This window comes from Cibotium barometz, chromosome 26 (assembly GCF_041138505.1).
Source record: "Cibotium barometz isolate CiBa-2024 chromosome 26, ASM4113850v1, whole genome shotgun sequence".
Taxonomy (NCBI): Eukaryota; Viridiplantae; Streptophyta; class Polypodiopsida; order Cyatheales; family Cibotiaceae; genus Cibotium; species Cibotium barometz.
The window spans coordinates 27391591-27406639 of NC_141071.1; positions in this window are offsets into that span (position 1 = coordinate 27391591).

Here is a 15049-nt window from a genome sequence, read left to right on the forward strand (position 1 = left end):
AAGCTCCCTACCCACCCTCTCCAAGTCACCCTCATCTGCTAGTGTCACCTCCTACAATTCGGGCCAACCAACAGAACCAGTTGAAGTCATTAACCTCTTAGTTCTCGATGGCTTGTGTCCATGCCCCTCCTCCTCACAAAGGACCACCGACGCTCTCCAACATCTCCACCATAGGGGTTGGCATGTAGTCGATTTTGTACATCGCTCCCTCACACAGGGCGACGAATTGCCTCCTTACTTCGCAGGCCTTATTATCCTCTACCAACGGTGCCATGTGCAGATGGAAGTAATGAAAGCCACATGCATTATCCATTTTGAATTGAAGCTGGAGCAATTGGGCCTGGGGAGATTTCCCACTCTGGAGCCATGGGGGCTCGATCTCTATAACAGTTTGTACTTCACAGAAACCTATGACGCCTATACCATGATCGTTTGATCCAGATCCCGTTTGTTCCAGTTGCCACCCACGGCTGTTTGCTGGTGATGCCACGGCCATACCCTTTTGAAAAACTATAAATATGGGCCCCACCCCCTCATTTCCTCAAATTCAACTCTCCTTGTATACAGACTGTTGTTGGCAAAATTTTCTCTTGAGCTTTCACATCCTCTCACCCTTTTTGCACCACCATGACTGACACCTCAGACTCCTCCAGGGAGGTCCTCCACCATACCTCTATCAAGAGAAAGTGCCCGACAGGGGGCAGATTTGAGGAGTATGCCCACCACCCCACATAGTTGTCCCATATGGGGCAAGCCCTGATGAAGCAAGTGAATGGCCACACCATACACTTCTTAATGACCAAAAGGTGGAGTGCACAAGCTCCTCTATTTCATTGGACCATGCTACAGGGAAGTAACAGCAAACCCCGGAGTTGTATTGAAGCTAGAGCAGTTGGGCCTGGGGAGATTTACCACTCTGGAGCCATGGGGGCCCGATCTCTATAACAGTTTGTACTTCACAGAAACCTATGTCGCCAACCTACACCTAGGGAAGGTTTTGGACAAGGAAGGCCAGACCTCAACATAGAGCTCATCAGAGATGCCTTGTAGCTCCCAAACCTCGACCAGCCCTATGTTAGGCTCACCAATGCCCGCAAGCTCACCAAGGGCATATACAAAGGCAACCTGAACAAAGATGGGGTGGAGTGGGAGAACATCACCAAAGAGGATTTGATTATGTTGCCAGCACGTGCCCTGAGTATCTTTCCAAAGAGCTTCATGTAGTCTATTTGAACCCATAGGGGAAGCTGGCAGCAGCTACTTTACTTACCAAATTCATTTATCATGTAGCCAGGTGGGAGGAGTTACCCCATGCCATTCAGCTAAGTGGCCCACACATGGTCATCACGCCTCTACCCCTGCCAAAGACCTCTCCCCACTCCCCACTAGCAAAGAGGCACCACCAAGAACCTGCGGACAAAGAGTAGGTACCCGCACCACCCAGTCCAGGCCCTACACAGGAAGAGCTGCAAGCTACATAAGCAAGTAGAAAGGCCACGGAGGAGGAGGAGAAGCAAAAAAAAGATTTCTTTCAGCAAAACCTCTATGAGACACCACCCTTGGACCACTTTATAGATTTTCCATCTTTCACAGAGGCTAGACCATCCTCCCCCAATGCTTCCTAGCAGAATATGCTACACACTCTTCATTGGGCACAATCAGGTAGCTTCTGATCTAGCCAGGCTTACGCCAAGAGCATCCATGTAGCCCATGGCAACATGCCAAATTTTGCCTTAGGATTTTCACACATGGCCAGAGAGTTGATCACACAAATGATGGACTGTATCTACCATCAATAGGAAGTGGCTGTTGTTTCACAGAGGGAGAGGCTCTTGGCCAAGGCATAGGAGAGAGACGTGTTTGAAGATCTGTACCAAGTCAATTTGCATTACATGCAATGCACAGACATAGAAGCTCGAGCATGCCCTTAAAAGAATCACTGACCTCCAGCAGCAACTCCAACAAGCCCATGAAGCTGCTCTCAGCAAAAGGCACACCATGAACTTATAGTCATGGAGAACCTTGCCCACGAAGCCCAAGTTCGAGCAAAAGCTACAGCAAAAGCTGCAGAGGAGGCCCTTGAGCAGAGACCAAGCTAGATTTTCAGAGATACCAGGAGGTTTCACATGACACCATCCACCAGATGGATGAGAAACTAGGCAAAGTTGAAGCTCGACACCTTCCACCCTCTCTGCTCCCTCCTCCAACACCATGGATCAGAAGGTGGATGCATTGATGGATACGACCACGAAGCTCCCTGTCCTTGCCCTCCTCCCACAAAGCCCATTTTAGCTCCTTGACCTACATTACAGGAGCATCCGGTTGAACCTCCTCCAACACAACGTATATTTAGATGAGCCCCTCTCCCACCAGATTTACTCATACCTCTTCACCAAGCTCCCCATCGCCAGCATCACCCTTATCCCTCACTTCTATTTTCAGGGCCTCATCTCCTTCACCCACCCACATGATTTCTACAAACTCCCTCAACACCGTTTCCAAGCCATTTTGATCAGTTGGATTCACCTTCTCCATTTTGGCTTCGCCTCTGACCCAGCAGAGGTTATAGACCTATCCGTCTCGGATGCTCTATGCCCATACCCCTACCCCTCCCGGAGGATGACCGAGGCTTTGCTTTATCTACAAGATATGGGATGGCACGTGGTAAAAAATGCTTACCTCTCCCTGTGAGGTCCCGATCCCCACCACGCAATGAATTCAGGGGTGCTAGCAGCGGAAGTAGCACTTCTTGCATGGGGCAAGGTCCCACACTCGGGGCCTCGCCCACAGATATCCGGACAAGAGACTAATCCATCGGTTCTTCCAAAACCGAACCCGGAAAAACTTCCCTTGCCCGGAAAGCACAGGCGAGTCCTCCAGGATAACTTTTCTCTCTAACGTAGTCAAAAGCCTTAACTAACTGAACTGATTTGACCAAACCCGTAAGTCCCATAGTCACATCAGGGAAAAGATTGTACTTGGATCATAGAGACCAACGTTTTTTTCCTCATTTGAGAGGCACAGCCATTGATTCTTTTCCATAGAACAATTTTTGTTCGGGATTTACTTCATCTATCGAACCAGAACAGAATTGAGTCTCAATTTAGGGATCCATCAGTCCAATCTAACCCCATCCAGTCCCATGGGTTAGCCAACCGCCCTAGCCAACTGCCCAACCACTGTAGTGATGGGATCCAATTAAGAATTTGGTTTACACACCCAATATAAAATTGCCTTTTTCACAAATTCAACACTTTGAAACAATCATTTAATGAAACCATAGTGTCACTGACCATAATCCTCTAATTATCCAATTGAATCCTTATTTCCAAACATTCCTTCACAAACATTCCTTCATCGGTGTACCTATGGCATCATTGGCAACCAAAACGCTCACCCCCTATCCACTCAGGGGCCTTTTCGATAGTTCCTAGCTCATAGTAACCGGCAAGTATTCACTTTAACAAAAATGGAGTCTCCATTGAAGATCAGCAAGATCAACCAACAAATCCATATAAAAGAGCCATGGACTCATCCGTTGAGGACCAGCAAGGTCAATCAACCAGATCCATGCCCGAATTCAGAAAACAACTCTTACTCCTTGTTCCAATATCTTCCCCGATGTACATGTGGGTATCTTCGGTGACCCAAAGCCCGAGTATCATATGGTCAGCACTCTCTAGGATCCTTCATAGGTCACCTAGCGCTTCACTCATAGGCCGCTTCCTTGGTCCCTCATCCACTGTATCGGAAGCTCACCATTCAAATCAAACCGAGGCTGGTCAAGACCTCGACCGACCTTGCTACACGAGACGTCCTTCGTTGACTCTCCGTCTCAGCAGTTGCAACTTTAACAGATAGGTCTCCACCCATGACCTCATTCACAAGACGGTCAAGATGCTTCCCCAACATTCTTGACATAAAACAGTCATTTAAAAACAGATTTCACATACAAATACAGTTCCAACAATATTTCCATCTTTTCTCATCACTCCACATCCTTTCACATTAGTCCCCATCTTTTCTCATCTTCCCATAATTTTTTTTTCTTCATCGATCCCTATCACATCACATCATTCCCACATCAAAATCACATCCAATCGCATCATCCACATCATCCATACATCCATCCACATCATCCACATCATCCATACATCCATCCACATCAATCCACATTATCCACACATCCATCCACATCTTCCATACATCTATCCACATCAATCCACACGTCAATCACATCCATACATCCATCCACATCAATCCACATTATCCACACATCAATCCACATCATCCATACATCCATTCACGTCAATCCACATTATCCACACATCAACCCACATCATCCATACATCCATTCACGTCAATCCACATTATCCACACATCAATCCACATCATCCCCATATATCCATCCACATCATCCACATCAATCCACATCATCCATACATCCATCCACATCCATCCACATCTTCCATACATCCATCCACATCAATCCACATGAATCCACATCATCCATACATCCATTCACATCAATCCACATTATCCACACATCAACCCACATCATCCATATATCCATTCACATCAATCCACATTACCCACACATCAATCCACATTACCCACACATCAATTCACATCATCCATATATCCATCCATATCATCCACATCAATCCACATCATCCATACATCCATCCACATCAATCCACATTATCCACACATCCATCCACATTTTCCATACATCCACCATCCATATCAATCCACTTCAATCCACATCATCCATACATCCATCCACATCAATCCACATTATCCACATCTTCCATACATCCATCCACATCAATCCACATCATCCATACATCTTGAGATTCACATGACATCACATCCATTCACATCCCTTATCATTCATTCACATCTCGATTCACATGCTATCACATTCATTCACATCCTATATCATTCATTCACATCTCGATTCACATGCTAACACATTCATTCACATCCTATATCATTCATTTACATCCTGATTCACATGACATCACATCTCATCTATTCATTCACATTTATCTGATTCACATCACATCTCATCACATCTAATTATAGAATGTAAGAGAATTCTTATTTTTGATATAAAGATTCTTTACGCATCTATTTATGCATAAGAACAACTTCAGTGGAAAATAACACTTTTATAAAAATCCGTTTATGCATCTATTTATGCATAAATTCAATGTTAAGGAGAATAACACTGCATCTTTCTATTCAAAATTGATGAGAATAACTCTTTTGAAATAAAAATAAATTTCTTTATGCATCTTTCTATGCATAAAATCAAAATTGATGAGAGTAACTCTTTTGAAATTTAAAAAAAAAATCTTTATGCATCTGTCTATGCATAAAATCAAAATTGATGAGAGTAACTCTTTTGAAATAAAAGTAAATTTCTTTATGCATCTTTCTATGCATAAAATCAAAATTGATGAGAGTAACTCTTTTGAAATAAAAATAAATTTCTTTATGCATCTTTCTATGCATAAAATCAAAATTTGATGAAAGTAACGCTTTTATAATAATAATAAAATTCTTTTATGCATCTATTTATGCATAAATTCAATTTTAATGAAAGTAATACTTTTATAATAAAATAATTCTTTTATGCATCTATTTATGCATAAAAAATAATTTTGATGAAAGTAACACTTTTATAATCAAAATATTCCCAATATGCATCTTTCTATGCATAGAAATTAATTCTAATGAAAATAACACTTTTATAATAAAAATATTTCTAATATGCATTTTTCTATGCATAGAATAAAAATAACACTTTTAGAATACACAAGCGGTGGGGATTACTCTTTTTGAATAATAAAAAGATAAAACTTACTTCACCAAATTTAAGAAAATTTTGCCATAACCTCCTTTATATGGCTGACCATTTTTCAATTTTTTCACTCTAAAATTTACTAGAAATTATCCAAGATGATTTAAATCATTCTAATCTAATCAATTTCCACTTTATTAAGAGTAAACAATATGAAAAGTTTAATTCCATCAATTTGATTACACATCTAGGATAAAGAAAGGCTGAATTTAATAATGAAGAGAAGGGGGAAAGCCTTTCCAGCAAGGCATAACATCCATTTTCATTTTAAAGAAAGCAAAAATCAAAAAACCATAAAATAGAATAAGAAAAAGTAGAATTTCTAACTTACTAGGAGTTTTGTGAGCTTTCCTTTGGCTTGATGGTTTGAGGGATCTACTCTTGTTTGCAACAAGAGTGGCCACCAATTCTTTTGAAGAGAAAATGGTCAAAAACAAATGAATTATCAATGAATTCACTGTTTTCTGGCTCTAGGGAGGAGTAGAGTAGCAGTGCATAAAAAACTATTAACCGTTTACAAAGGGGGAGGCTTCATTTATAGGAAAAAGTGAGCCTCTAACCAAGCAAATTGATTCTAGAATTTTCCAGATCAGTTTGGTCAATTTTTGACCATTTTTAGGTCAGTTTAGCTTACTTTTTGAATCTAGTTTGGTCAATTTTTGACCATTTTTAGGTCAGTTTAGCTTACTTTTTGAATCTAGTTGAAGCAGGAGAGAGGAGAGATGAAAATATCTCATTATTTGTGAGTTTAAAACTCAACCACACATGTGAAATAGGCGCCTCTTTCATGAGGGGAATTCCCCACACTGAGGTGTCAAAAATGCATTATTTCTTCTAAATATCTCTTCTTTTTTAACTAATAACCTTGTCCTTAGTGAACTCTTCATCTTATGTGAGCATTTACTCATTTTTGGGGGATTTTATTTTATTCTTCCTTTTATCTCCTCCATACATTTGGATTAATCTAATCGGTCCATAGGAACCTTAATTCAAAAATTTCAGAAAATATGGACCCTTAGGCTAAGGTCCTTTTTACCTGATTTTAATTTATTCCAATGACACATTGAAATTTCTTTTTGAATATCTGTTTTAGGGGAAACCATTTTAGACACTAGAAAGATTTTTATATCCAAAAATATCTCAATTTTGAATTACCTCTCTCTAGATATTTTCTCTCTCTAAGGCCAAAACAGGGTAAAACAGGATCTTTCTTTTATTTCAGAGAGGGGAATAATTATAAGATCAGAAGGGGAGGTTCTTACACCTGCACACCAAAAGCCGGAGGGAGGAATCTTACACTCCCTCTGCGCTGATTCTCTTCCCCCTTTTTCCACCGAGGCCACCTCATCTTATACCATAGGTACTACGAGCAAAGGCAGGTGATGGCCACCACTAGTATTTGCTAGTTCGACAATTCACATGTCGCTTTTCCTATGGAATTCTCCTCCAAGGAAGATGAAGCCACAGAATCTTTTTTTAGATCCCACGGCCCAATGGATGCAATAGAAGGAGATCTTGCCCTCAAAGATCAAGATGGAGGTGACGATGGCCACAAAAGCCTCCCACCACCACCCCCACAATCCTCATCTCCCCCACCTCCCTCTCCACCACTTGGTTCCTTGTAACGAAGTAGATTTGGTGTCACATGCACATGGGGGATGGGGGCCCTAGGAACTTGGGTTTAGAGCCATTTACATATGTGCCTTTGGGGGCCTTGGGCTATAGGATACATTGGGCTCATGGGCATTATACACACACTTATGATCATTTTTTACTATTACTTTCTTGGAGCTCTCATGCCCAAGCTTTCATGGTGAACTTCTCCCATATGAGATGTGAGGATGGTAACCCACACCCATGTTTTCACTCCATGCCTTGAGTGGCCAACCCTAGTTTCTTGCATTGGTATGAGAGCCTTGAATTGATCCCATGTCTTTGATCTAATTTTCTGAATTGTTTTTTAAAATTTTCTGTATTTTCTTGGACTTTCTTGATTTTCTTGATCCTAATCTTGCTATGAATGCTTAATCTACAATGAATTAGTGAGCTTTGATTGAGATCTCATTAGATCCTTAGGGATTATGGTTCATTTTGATTTACTAGGTTCAAATTTTGGACCCTGGACCAGATTTTGGGATGGTTGGACCAATTTTTGGGAGAAAATTAGCATTAATAACCTATTAATCACGTTTTTGAATTTTTCTCCTTCTTCCTTAAGCTCTCCGTGGCTAGGGCTCATCATACAGTATCCATTTCTTCTCCAGACCATAGGACTTTGGTCACGGACTTCCCAAGCTTCACATAGAGTTCCATTTCTTAATATTTTCTACACAATTTTCAGCGCCTTCTGTGCTCCAAGAAAACCCTAGAATCCCATGGATTTCATCAAATTTCTTGCTCACACTTCAAGTACATGTAGTCAAGCACCTAAACAAGACTTAGTATTGATTCTTGCGCATATTAGACAAGTGATTTGAACCATGGAGAAGGAGCAGCTGGGCAGCAAAATTCAACAAGGGGTGCCATTTTTTGTGAGAAATCCACCATGGGAGCTACAACATCAAGTCTAAATGTCTTGTTTAGCTTTGCAATGGAGTATTTGACCATTTTAGCAGTCTTGGGAGGCCTATTTCTTGAGATATGAAGCCCATGGACTCGAAAATCTAAAAATACAGAGGTCCACGTTTTTCTTCATTACAAAGGTATTCTCCACCATACACTCAAGACTATGGTTTCTTAGTGACAAGTGCTAAGCACTTCCTTGCATTTCTTGCTTGAATCTTGGAGTTTTTGAATATTTCCTTGAGATTTAGGGCTTTCTTCCCAAGAAACCCTAATTTCTTGACATTGGCCATTCCAGCTTGAGATTAGCCTTGTCTAATCATCATTAATTACACTAATGATGCCATTACACAACACAAGCTAATGCTTCAAATAGACCAATGATCAAGCCATTTGTCTCAATTTTGGGATTTTTTTATCAAATCCATACACCATTGGAACCATTTGATGCTTCTTCAATCATTGGTGTGACATTCAAGCCATCTCTATGCTTGGAATATCAAGATACATGCCAATCCATATGCCTATTGCTTCACCTTGTTTGTTGCATTGGCATTGAATTGTTTTCACATCAAGCCATGGGGATTGAAGACACACACTTGTACTCAAATCTCAATTCTTAGTAATTAAGTGATGTGTGAGGGTACCTCAGCATTTGGAGCAGAAGACGGGGGGAGCATGTCTTAAATCCGCCTTGTTGTGACTGCCTTGGAAAAGCGGTAAGGTGGAGGATTAGGTACCAGTGAAGAAATGGCCCCAACTTGTGTCTAGTTTCAACCGAGGTAGTACGAGGGTGGGAAGAGCTTAGCCGCAGGAGATCTGCAAGCTTCAACACTCTTCATTGACTTTTTAGTGCCTATTGTGGATGAATTTTATTGAGCAAAGGATTTGGCAAGTAGAGTGGCAAGTAGAGAATTCAGTATTGCAATTGATTTTGCTTGATTTGATATTGAGATTTGGTCTAATACAAAGGAGACCATGCCAAAAATTTTCAAATTTTACATGCATGGTTTGGATCGAGGGCAATTGTGGACACATATAAGATGCTTTTGGATGCCAAAGATGCTTGGAAGAAAAGGGTGGTACATCTGGAACATGTGGATGGCAAATGGGTACCAAAGGAGCTCTTGAGCAAAATCTGCAAATTCACAAAACCCTAATTCAGTTAAATTACATTAGGGCTGGAATTTGGGTGATTATATAGCTTATTACTCCCTTATACCTTCCCAACAAGCCTTAAACCTCTCCATTCCGACATCATTTGGATCCCCAACTTGCCATTTTTCATTCGAGGTCAAACTTGTGTCCAGTCAGAAACAGCAAGCTATTTGGGATAAATGATATCATAGGATGGATGTACATCATTAGGGATTCCCAATAATCCATAGTACACCCGAATCTGATGTTGTTTGGGGGTCAAATATATCTGGTTGACTTTGACCAAAAAGTCAAAACAGAGGATATCTGCACTTTGACTTTGGTCAAACCCTCTTAGGCATAGTTAGTACTTGTCATCACAAGCCCACACATCAAATTTTATCCAAATCCGATGACTTTTGAGTACTCTATAACCTAATTCCTATTTTTAACAGTGTCGTAAAATCCCTAAAACAAAGAATACTTGGGCATCCTGAATTTCAATTGTTTTGGCATATTTGGGTAGTATACATTGGAAGCTATCTCTAGACTATAAGATCTCCTAAATCCGCCAAGATTTGAGCAAGTTACAACCAATTTCCTATTTTCAACTATGGCACCAAAGGGAGGACCACGGAAGCCAAAGGACTCAACATTTGGGGAAGAGGTTGCAATTGCAGAAGATGAGGCCTCAAATGCTTATACAAGATGAAGGCACGGATGTAGATGAAGGGTTAGAGTATGGAAATGGGACACCGTACACTAACACTATTGGGAATGCAAACGCATAAGCAATGCCCGCTATGACTAATGATATGTCACAAATGATGATGATGAGAAGTATGATGGAAATCATGATGCAACAACTTTTTCAAGAGATTACGGGCACTATAACGCAAACACTTGTGCAAGAGATTAGGGGCATGTATTGGAGACATGAAGACCAAGTGTGAAGACAAGGGTGGAACATCTTATAAGGTTCGACAAGCTCATGTTGCGGATAAGGAGAATTATCACCCAAGTTTTTTGTAAGATTCCTCCCTCCGGCTTTTGAGGTGTGCAGGTGTAACAACCTTCCCTTCTAATCTTATAATTATTCCCCTCTCTATTACTCGTGTGTGTGCGTTTGCTTGCTAAGGTTTGAAGCTCTCCCTCTCCCCCACATTCTCTTTATGGTATTAGAGCCTAGTTCATGTGAGAGCTAAGGAGGCAAGCAAGAGGCAAGAACAAGTAAGGAAGGAAGCGGTACTACACAGGTAACATCACATCTCATTCATTCACATCCCGATTCACATGCTAACACATTCATTCACATCCCGATTCACATCTCATTCATTCACATCACATCTCATTCATTCACATCCCGATTCACATGCTAACACATTCATTCACGTCCCTTATCGTTCATTCACATCCCGATTCACATCTCATTCATTCACATCCCGATTCACATGCTAACACATTCATTCACGTCCCTTATCGTTCATTCACATCCCGATTCACATGTTATCACATTCATTCACATCCTATATCATTCATTTACATCCTGATTCACATGACGTCACATCTCATCTATTCATTCACATTTATCTGATTCACATCACATCTCATCACATCTATTTACCTCTCATTCTCATTACATCTATTTACCTCTCATTCTCATCACTTCTATTCTCATCACATCCATCCATCCATTCTTTCCCATCTATCTGATTCGCATCCCATCTCATCACATCTATTTACCTCTCATTCTCATCACTTCTATTTTCATCACATCCATCTATCCATTCATTCCCATCTAGCTGATTCGCATTACATCTCATCACATCTATTCAACTCACATTTTTGTCACTCCTATTCTCATCGCATCCATCCATCCATTCATTCCCATCTATCTGATTTGCATCACATATCATCACATCTATTTACCTCTCATTCTCATCACTTCCATTCTCATCACATCCATCCATCCATTCTTTCCCATCTATCTGATTCGCATCCCATCTCATCAGATCTATTTACCTCTCATTCTCATCACTTCTATTCTCATCACATCCATCCATCCATTCATTTTCCCACCATCTATCTAATTCACATTACATCTCATCACATCTATTCACCTCACATTCTCGTCACTCCTATTCTCATCGCAGCCATCCATCCATTCATTCCCATCTATCTGATTCGCATGACATATCATCACATCTATTTACCTCTCATTCTTATCACTTCTATTCTCATCACATCCATTCTCTATTCATTCTCATCTATCTGATTCATATGACATATCATCACATCTATTTACGTCTCATTCTCATTACTTCTCTTCTCATCACATCCATTCTCTATTCATTCTCATCTATTTGATTCATATCACATCTTATCACATCTATTTATAGAATGTAAGAGAATTCTTATTTTTTATATAAAGATTCTTTACGCATCTATTTATGAATAAGAACAACTTCAGTGGAAAATAATAGTTTTATAAAAATCCGTTTATGCATCTATTTATGCATAAATTCAATTTTAAGGAGAATAACACTTTCGAAATAAAAATAAATCTTTTATGCATCTTTCTATGCATAAATTCAATTTTAATGAGAATAACTCTTTTGAAATAAAAAATAAATTTCTTTATGCATCTTTCTATGCATAAAATCAAAATTGATGAGAATAACTCTTTTGAAATAAAAATAAATTTCTTTATGCATCTTTCTATGCATAAAATCAAAATTGATGAGAATAACTCTTTTGAATTAAAAATAAATTTCTTTATGCATCTTTCTATGCATAAAATCAAAATTTGATGAAAGTAACGCTTTTATAATAAAAAAAATTCTTTTATGCATCTATTTATGCATAAATTCAATTTTAATGAAAGTAACACTTTTATAATAAAATAATTCTTTTATGCATCTATTTATGCATAAAAATCAATTTTGATGAAAGTAACACTTTTATAATCATAATATTCCCAATATGCATCTTTCTATGCATAGAAATTAATTCTAATGAAAATAACACTTTTATTATAAAAATATTTCTAATATGCATTATTCTATGCATAGAATAAAAATAACACTTTTAGAATACACAAGCGGTGGAGATTACTCTTTTTGAATAATAAAAAGATAAAAATTATTTCACCAAATTTAAGAAAATTTTGCCATAACCTCCTTTGTATGGCTGACCATTTTTCAATTTTTTCACTCTAAAATTTACTAGAAATTATTCAAGATGATTTAAATCATTCTAATCTAATCAATTTCTAATTTATTAAGAGTAAACAAAATATGAAAAGTTTAATTCCATCAATTTGATTACACATCTAGGATAAAGAAAGGCTGAATTCAATAATGAAGAGAAGGGGGAAAGCCTTTCCAGCAAGGCATAACATCCATTTTCATTTTAAAGAAAGCAAAAATCAGAAAACCATAAAATAGAATAAGAAAAAGTAGAATTTCTAACTTATTAGGAGTTTTGTGAGCTTTCCTTTGGCTTGATGGTTTGAGGGATCTACTCTTGTTTGCAACAAGAGTGGCCACCAATTCTTTTGAAGAGGAAATGGTAAAAAACAAATGAATTATCAATGAATTCACTGTTTTTTGGCTATGGGGAGGAGTAGTGTAGCAGTGCATAAAACACTATTAACCATTTACAAAGGGGGAGGCTTCATTTATAGGAAAAAGTGAGCCTCTAACCAAGCAAACTGACTCTAGAATTTTCCAGATCAGTTTGGTCAATTTTTGACCATTTTTAGGTCAGTTTAGCTTACTTTTTGGATCTAATTGAAGCAGGAGAGAGGAGAGATGAAAATATTAAGAGACTAAGGTTATGTAAAAGGGGAAGAAAAGGGTGTGTGTGTGTGAATGGACTTATGGTCCACTAGCTCACCTATTTAAAGGTGGAGCTAGAAGGCATTTTGTATGGAGCAAGAAGCCTAGTTGTATTTGAGCAACTTAATAAGCAAGATATTTTCTTATATTTTGTGAGTCTCTCTCCTCCACATAGTTGATCTAGAATGAGCACCACAAATTCTAACATGGTATCAGAGCTTTGGTTGATTAGGCCTTTTTTGTGGTGTAGAATAGGTCAAATTTATCACTTTTTCTTGTGTGGAGCTAAACCTCCTACCAGTGGAGGAGCTCTAGCAGCTCATGGAGGCAAAATCTTGGGGAGCTCTCAACTAAAAAAGTGAAGAGGACATCCGGGCGGACATTTTCGTACAGCTCATCAGCCGAATTGCCCTCTCTCCGTTGCAGCATTGCTGCCTATGTAGGCGGGCACAGTTCCTGGCTGTCGCCGTCGATGTCGTACATGAATTCGACGTCTGTAGCGCATAATAGGCTATGTGGGCTTAGGGCTTTTGAAGCCCATAGCCTCAAGAGTCTACAGCTTTATTTTTAGCCCTAATGGCTACTCCATACTCTCACAATAAGAGAAAAACTAGGCGCTTACTGTTTCACTTCTCCATGAAAGCTTGCTCAAGCTTGTTAATAGTGATTCTCTTTCACTAATCTCCTCTCTTCTTTGCTCAAATCACCTAAGTGCTCTTGTGAGGGCTTGTTGCTGATCCTATTTTTGAGTTTGAAGCAGTGGCCATACACCATGAGCCTCATTCTCATCAAGCTCCATCATCAACATCATCTTCAAGTGCACAAAGCTTTTCAAAGGGTGCTTATAAGCACTAATAGTGTTGATTAACACTAATAAGGCTACTAATCCAAGAGAGGGGAGTCATTCCAAAGTGTTTTTAAACACTAAGAGTGTTCTTAAACACTAATGGTTAATCTAATCACCAATGCAAGTGTCATTAGATGCTAGAAATATGCTCTTAAGCACTAATCATGTTTTTAAACACTAATGGTGATCTTAATCACCAAACAAAGTGTTCATTGACACTAATGAAGCTAATCTCCATCAAAATTAGTGGTTGGGCATAAACCCTAAGTGCTAAACCATAAAATTTACCATCTTAATCTCCTTTTTATGCAACATCCTTGGCTTGATTAAGGGTTGTTGTACTCTCATAAGCCTTTCTCTTTCTACTTAAGCCAAAATATCATAAATTTATGGTTTTTTCTTCTTCATAAATCAGCCCATTACTCTCTAGTAACCTCCTTCAATACCCAATGTCAAAGGACAACACCCAAATTAAGAAGTTCTCAGGAGAGGGCTTCCACACTTGGCAAGTCCTTGTCAAATACAAGATGATGTCCAAAGGTTTTTGGCCATTCATCTCTGGCACTAAGGTTATTGATCGAACTAAGGTTGAAGATATTGAAGATGATGAGAGGGCACAAGCCATCATCATGCTTCATCTTGATGAGGCTCTCATTCACCATGTTGACTAGCTTCCGACTGCAAAAGAGAAATGGGATGAGCTTGATAAGCTCTATGGAGCTCGTGGTGGTAAGAATTCCAAGATCTCACTTAAAATTGAATTTTTCAGCTTGGAAGTCAAAGAGGGAGATGACA